Source organism: Artibeus jamaicensis, unplaced genomic scaffold (assembly GCF_021234435.1).
Source record: "Artibeus jamaicensis isolate MK-2021 breed Jamaican fruit bat unplaced genomic scaffold, CSHL_Jam_final contig_477, whole genome shotgun sequence".
NCBI classification, from domain to species: Eukaryota; Metazoa; Chordata; class Mammalia; order Chiroptera; family Phyllostomidae; genus Artibeus; species Artibeus jamaicensis.
Window position 1 is genome coordinate 6,013,477 of NW_026521854.1, and position 6,547 is coordinate 6,020,023.

A 6,547-nucleotide genomic window follows, 5' to 3' on the forward strand; every position below is an offset into this window, starting at 1 on the left:
AATATTAAGCCGGTTTTGGAGTGGCCTGTAGTGTTATACTCCGTGTCCATTAGAGTTGCAGAGATTTCCAGGAAGAATTAAGCCACAGCAGCTCAGCCTGCTGGAAAAGTAGACAGATTGGCTCCCATCCCGGAGACCGGCGAAAGGCAGGTGGGTGTGGCGGCAAGCACTCTCCTGATTGGCTGCTGTCGGAACTATCAGGTGCCTGCGACCGGTGTCGAGGTTCACAAGACTCCAAGCCCCGTCTGCATGTGCGTTAGCGGGGCGTCTCCACCAAACTCCAGCAAGGTTATTTGATCGCCAAGAATATGAGGTTTGACATTTTCTGTAACTGACTTTTCCATCGTAACAGACTTAAAAAAGCTTCAGGTTAAAAGGAGCTAAGTTTATTTATAAACGTTTAACAAATCGGTACTCATGGCAGGCCCCTTGCTCCTGGTATAAGTTAAACTCTCATAAGTAAAAAAGGTGAATGGGCATATCTAAAGAACCAGCCAGAAGCTCCCGAATTCCACATGTAGGGAAATTCTATATATCATCTCTTTTTTCATCATTTATCGTCTGTCGTCTACCATCCATCTATCTATTATTTAGATAGAGGGCCTGCTATTTGCGCACTTTTCATGCCTTTCATGTGATCATTATAAAACACTGGGCACTTTTCATGCCTTTCATGTGATCATTATAAAAACATCCTGAACCTAACAATATTCCCATTGTACAGATGAATAAGGATAAAATCTGAGGAAAAGCCCTGGCTGGTGTAGCTCAGTGGATTGAGCGCAGGCTGCAAACCAAAGTGTCGCCAGTTTGATTCCCAGTCAGGGCACATGCATATGAGAAGCAGCCAGTCAATGTCTCCATCTCTCTCTCTCTCTTCCTCTCCCCCTTTCTCTCTCTCTAAAATCAATAGACACATTGAAATTTAAAAAAAAAAAAAGATATTTACTAAAAGTTGCCATTAAAGTCTTTTCCACAGCTACCCACGTGTATCCCAGCATTAAACTGTAGACAGGGGGAAGCGCTGCCTACATCTGCACAGATGGGAATGAGACAGTGAGGCCCTAGCTCTGAGGCCCTAGCTCTGAGATGAGGCCCTACCTCTGAGATGTGGCACCTGAGGCTGGAACTGCTCCTACTGGGAAGTTAAGTGGAGATGCTGTTCTCATGGGCCTCTTCTTTGATTCCTCACCCAACAGAGCTGTATTGAAGAAATTCCAAGTAGCAGTTCAAGAAAGAATTAATCCAGCCCTGGCTGGTGTGACTCAGTGGATTGAGCACCGGCCTTCTAACCAAAGGGTTGCTGGTTGGATTCCCACTCAGGGCACAAGCCTGGGTTGCAGGCCAGGTCAGGTGCCCAGTAGGGGGCGTGGGGGAGGCAACCACACGTTGTTTCTCTCCTTCCCTTCCCCTATCTTAACATAAATAAAAAGAAGGAAAGAAAAAATTAACGTGGACAGAATATACCATAGTTCCCCCTTTGTAACAGTGGGTGTCATATTCTGGAAAACTTAAAATGCAAATAAATATTATATTTAGGGAATTTGCTACTGTCTCCTTCCTTCACCAAGTTATGAGTAAAGGGATCAGGAGAAGGAACTGTGGGTTATGAAGGGAATTATTTCAAATGATAAAAGTGGTGTTAAATAATCCAGACATATTTTAAGAATTTGTTTTCTTGTTTTGTGGATATTCATCCCTTCCCCTCCCCCCAAAAAAAAGAAAAGAAACAAAAACACAGAAAAAATAAGTATTTTAATATCAGCATTAAAATATTGACTAAAGTTACGAGAAATAAAAGATTAAAAAGATGTCAGTGTATTGCAATGGCCTGTCTGGACAAGGCGTTATGGTGAGAGAGAGACATCAGAACAGGACAGGGAGGCAGATGCTGTCACAAGGGAGCTGCAAAGGTCCCCGGGGTTGGGGGGCAGGGTGCAGTCCTCTCCTGGAAGACAGAGCAGACAATCTAAAAACAACGTCCCACAAGTAACCCACTGGATTTATCATCTATGTTCACTTATAAGTAATTTCCTTCTCCTTTAAAAAAAAGTCCCAAACTTAAAAACTTAAGTCCATGTAGAAAATCCAAGGACACCTAGTTGGTGACGTGAATATGCAAGACCACAAATATATGAGAGGGGACCCTAAAAAAATGGAATTCTCTTCGGAGGGCAAACCCCTTGTAGTACAGGTTTCTCCTGCTAGGTGAGTGTTCTAGGAAAACATTTGTAGCATCAGTATAGCAGCTGGCATTACTGTGAGAGGCTGCGTTCGGCTTCAGTGAATCTTTTTGAAGACTCAATGCATTTGCCCATGTCATGATGGGTGATTTACGAGAGCACCTGCACTGAATGTTCAGCAGTTTTTGACCAAAACAAACAAACAAACAAACAAAAACAGCATCACTCCGTGCTCCACCCTTCCTATTCACCCGATTTCACTCCAAGAGACTTTTTGTTTGTTTGTTTCCCTGGATGAAAAAAGTCGTCCAAGGGAAACGTTTTGCCGATGTGGAAGAGGCAAAACAAAAAACAGCAGTAGCACTAAAAGGCATTGAAATCAACAAGTTCAAAAACTGTTCTGGGCAGTGGAAGAAACGTCTCAATAGGTGTGTTGCCTCAAATGGAGAGTACTTTGAAAGCGACTGAAGGTTAAAACATGTAAGAAAAAATACACAATTTTTAATAAATAAATTCTGTTTTGGAGATCCCCCCTCATGTGGCTGAGGGCTTCGCACCTTGAGACAACCTCAGAAAAACCGTCAAAACCGTAGACTGACAATAAGCTGAAGGGCTCCAAAGCATATGTTTGATGTGCCCCCTGCTGACTTCCTGGGGACACTGTAACCTCTCGGAAAAAGCCCTTTTAGGAGGCTTGAACAACTAACTGACTTGAGTAATCAGTGGCTCTTGTACTGTACTGGAGTTTTTCTTGTTTCTTTTGTTAAATTATATGTAACCATGAGGTGTCCTTCTCCCCTTTGTGGTACTTCCCACAGCATCTCCGTGCAGGAGGGCTGGGGCTCTTAGATAACAGTTGTTGGGTGGACGGGTCCAGTGCTAAATGGGGGAGAAACCCAGGGTGCTTTTTATTTTAAACTTTCACTGTGTTTAGTAATTAGGAGACTTGAACATGCGTATGCACAGACACACACCCCACTTCTTGCCGTAATCCAGTCTGCTCAGACCAAGTCCATCTGGTTAAGGAAATGGAGAGCAGCCTTGTTTAACTGGGGGGGGTGGGGGGTGGGGTTCTTGGCCTCATATATGTTTCATCTTCCTTTTAATTAACTTTTGTTTCAAATGTAATATATTCTTGACCAAAATAAAACCCCAAGACAAAGATGCAAGCAGGACAAAAGTGTGTGCAACCAAACAAAAGCCCTTCTCTGACTGCAGACTTCCTTGCGCGTTTTCTTGAAAAGCCTGAGCCTTTACGTGAATGTGCATCCGTCCGTACACTCACAGCTGATTTCTTACCGCGGTGTCCGCATTCCATAAGCACCGCTCTGCCATCTATCTTTTCACCTAATATTGTGCCTTAGAGATGAGCTCACCCGAAGGGCCCCTTTTCTTCTTTCTTTTTAGAGCCCTGTCAGATGCTCTTCTATGGTTGTACCATCGCTTTTTAAGCCACACAGCTATTAATAGGTATTTAATTCTTTTAGTAATGTGAACCGTGTTACAATGAACCAAGACGAATTCTTGGGCTTTGAGATTATGGGCTCAAAAGGTATAAATATTTATCATGTTAGTAAGTAACCCTACTAGGTCCTCTAATGAACATGCATAAATTTACATTTCTGTCTACAGTGTAGAAAAGTTAAGTGATTGTGGACATTCTGGCCATTATTGTGTAGTACTGAACCACTGAATCTCTACCAACCTGGAAAGTGAACATGGTCTCTTGTTTTAATTCTCATTGTAAATAATAATAATAATAATAATAATAATAATAATAATGGCTAACTCTCATCTAGTACTTGCTGTGTGCCAGGCATTATTCCAAGAATTTTACATATATGACTAACGTAATATTAAACAGCTTTATTAAGATATAACTTACATATCACACAAAATATCCATTTAAGGTATACAGATAGTTTTCAGTATGTTCACAGGATTCTGCAAACATGATCAATTTTCTTTTTTCTTTTCTCTTTTAATCCTCACCCGAGGATATGTCTATTGATGTTTAGAGCGAGGAAGAGACAGACATAGATCAGTTGCCTCCCGTACACGCCCTGACAGGGAATCAAACCCACAGCCTAGGCATGCACTCCAACCAGAAAACAAACCTGAAACCTTTGAGTGCACAGGACAACACCCCAACCAACTGAGCCCCTGGCCAGGGCAAATGTGATCAGTTTTAAAACATTTTATTTATACCTAAAGGAGCTCCTTAGCTATCATTCCACCCACCTCCTTCCCCCAGCCCTAGCTCTGGGCTACTTTCTGTCTCTACAGATTTACCTGTTCTAGACATTTCATACACATGGAATCATATACTATGTGTTATTTTCTTACTGGCTTCTTCCTCACAGCCTAATGTTTTCAAGGTCCATCTATGTGGAGGTGTGAGTTGGTACATTCCTTTTTATTGCCAAATAATATTCCTTTCTATGGATATAACACATTTTATTTATCCATTTATCAGTTGATATATATGTGGGCTGTTCCCATTTTGGGGCTACTATGAATAATGCTGCTATGAATATTTGTGTATAAATTTTTGTGTGGACAATATATTTTTAATTCTCTTAGGAATACATGGAGGAATAGAATTGCTGGGCCATGTGGTAACTTTGTTTAAGTCTTTGAGGACCTGCCAGGCTGCTAAGCACCTTATAGTCTCCCATATTTCCCATCAAACCACCTCCTTGTGTTGAAAGTTAGTGTTCATTTCTTGATTATTATGCTCACAAAGTTGGGGGTGAAATCCGTTCACAGCCTCTAGTCCTCAGCACCAAACACAGAGCTGGGCACCAGGGTAGATACTCAAACATGTATGTGAACAAATGATAGAATAGAGGGAGGAAGGGAGGGAGGGAGGAAGGAAGGAAGGAAGGAAGGAAGGAAGGAAGGAAGGAAGGAAGGAAGGAAGGAAGGAAGGAAGGAAGGAAGGAAGGAAGGAAAAGTTGGAAAGGTGAAAATCAGTATATACTGCAAGGTATTTATATTATTTCAAAACTTATTCTCTATTTTCCTTGTCAAATAGTTGGATAAATGAGCCAGAATTAAAAGGATAGGTTGAAACCTTTGAAGTATTAAAGAAGTTCATGTATGAATGAACATAACACTGGTGCTGCTCTTCACCGAGAAAGCAAAGCCAACTGCCAGGGGCCAGAACCAAAGCAGAAGAGTCCAGATCTGGATGAGTTGTCCTAAACATCTGTAACGACATGGTGGTGCTTTAATTTTTATTATGATTTCAATATGTGATGCAACTGATATAATTTTATAGGTGATTTTTTTATCTTGAAATGTTAGCATCAAACTAATTACCATTTTATGTATTTTGTCATCACTGCTAAAGTTATAATACTATTTTATCAAAAACTTATTTATAGCCCTGGCTGGAGGGTAGCTAACTGGATTGAGTGCAGGCTGTGAACCAAAGGGTCAATGGTTCAATTTCCAGTCAGGGCACCTGCCTGGGTTGCAGGCCAGGTCACCAGTGGGGGCCAAATGAGAGGCAACCACATATTGATGTTTCTCTCCCTCTCTTTCTCCCTCCCTTCCCTTCTGTCTAAAAATAAATAAATAAAATCTTTAAAAAAACATATTTATATGTTGTTCAATACCAATTCCAATACCTTCCATTCAAGACATTTAAACAGTCTAATATAACACAGTATGTCACATATTAGCAGATTTCACAGTCGTAAACACTAAGCATCATACTCGGAATTGAGAATAGACCTGGACCTGGCCTGATTCTCAAAGAACCCTCAGGAGAATCAGGACACAAACTGATCTTCAAAATTACTTCTCAAACCTCTACTCTCTAACTTCCTATATCAACACCATGTTTCCTATCACCACGCGGGGATTTGATTGACCCTTGTCCAAAATTCTACCCAGCCATCGTAACACTACTGCATGCACCCTACCCTGGATGGACTCTTTGGACCATTTTAAGCTACAGAAGTTCAACCCAGCTGACTTATTACCCAATAGCAACGTAAGAGGAGCACAAATCTGCCAGGACCTTGAGTCTACATTATTAAAGGCTTTCCCTAGAAGCATTGAACCTAATTTGTCTGCTTGACTGGCCAGGAGTAAAAGGGCTCAGTCCTGCCTGAAGGAGAAAGGCATCTCCATCTCGGACTTCAGCTGCACCAGCTTCACCAAGGAGTTCCAAGGAAAGCAAACCTCCTTAGAACATGATAGAGAAAGATTAAGAATAGGTGGCAAGGTCCACAAGGAAACAGGAAGAGACCACAAAAGTTGAAGCTCTGGGCATATTCCTGGTTGCCAGGACCTAGCCCCAGGGATCACTCTGGCCCCAGCAGTCTCAGACGCCTTTAGATGGGATGCTCTAT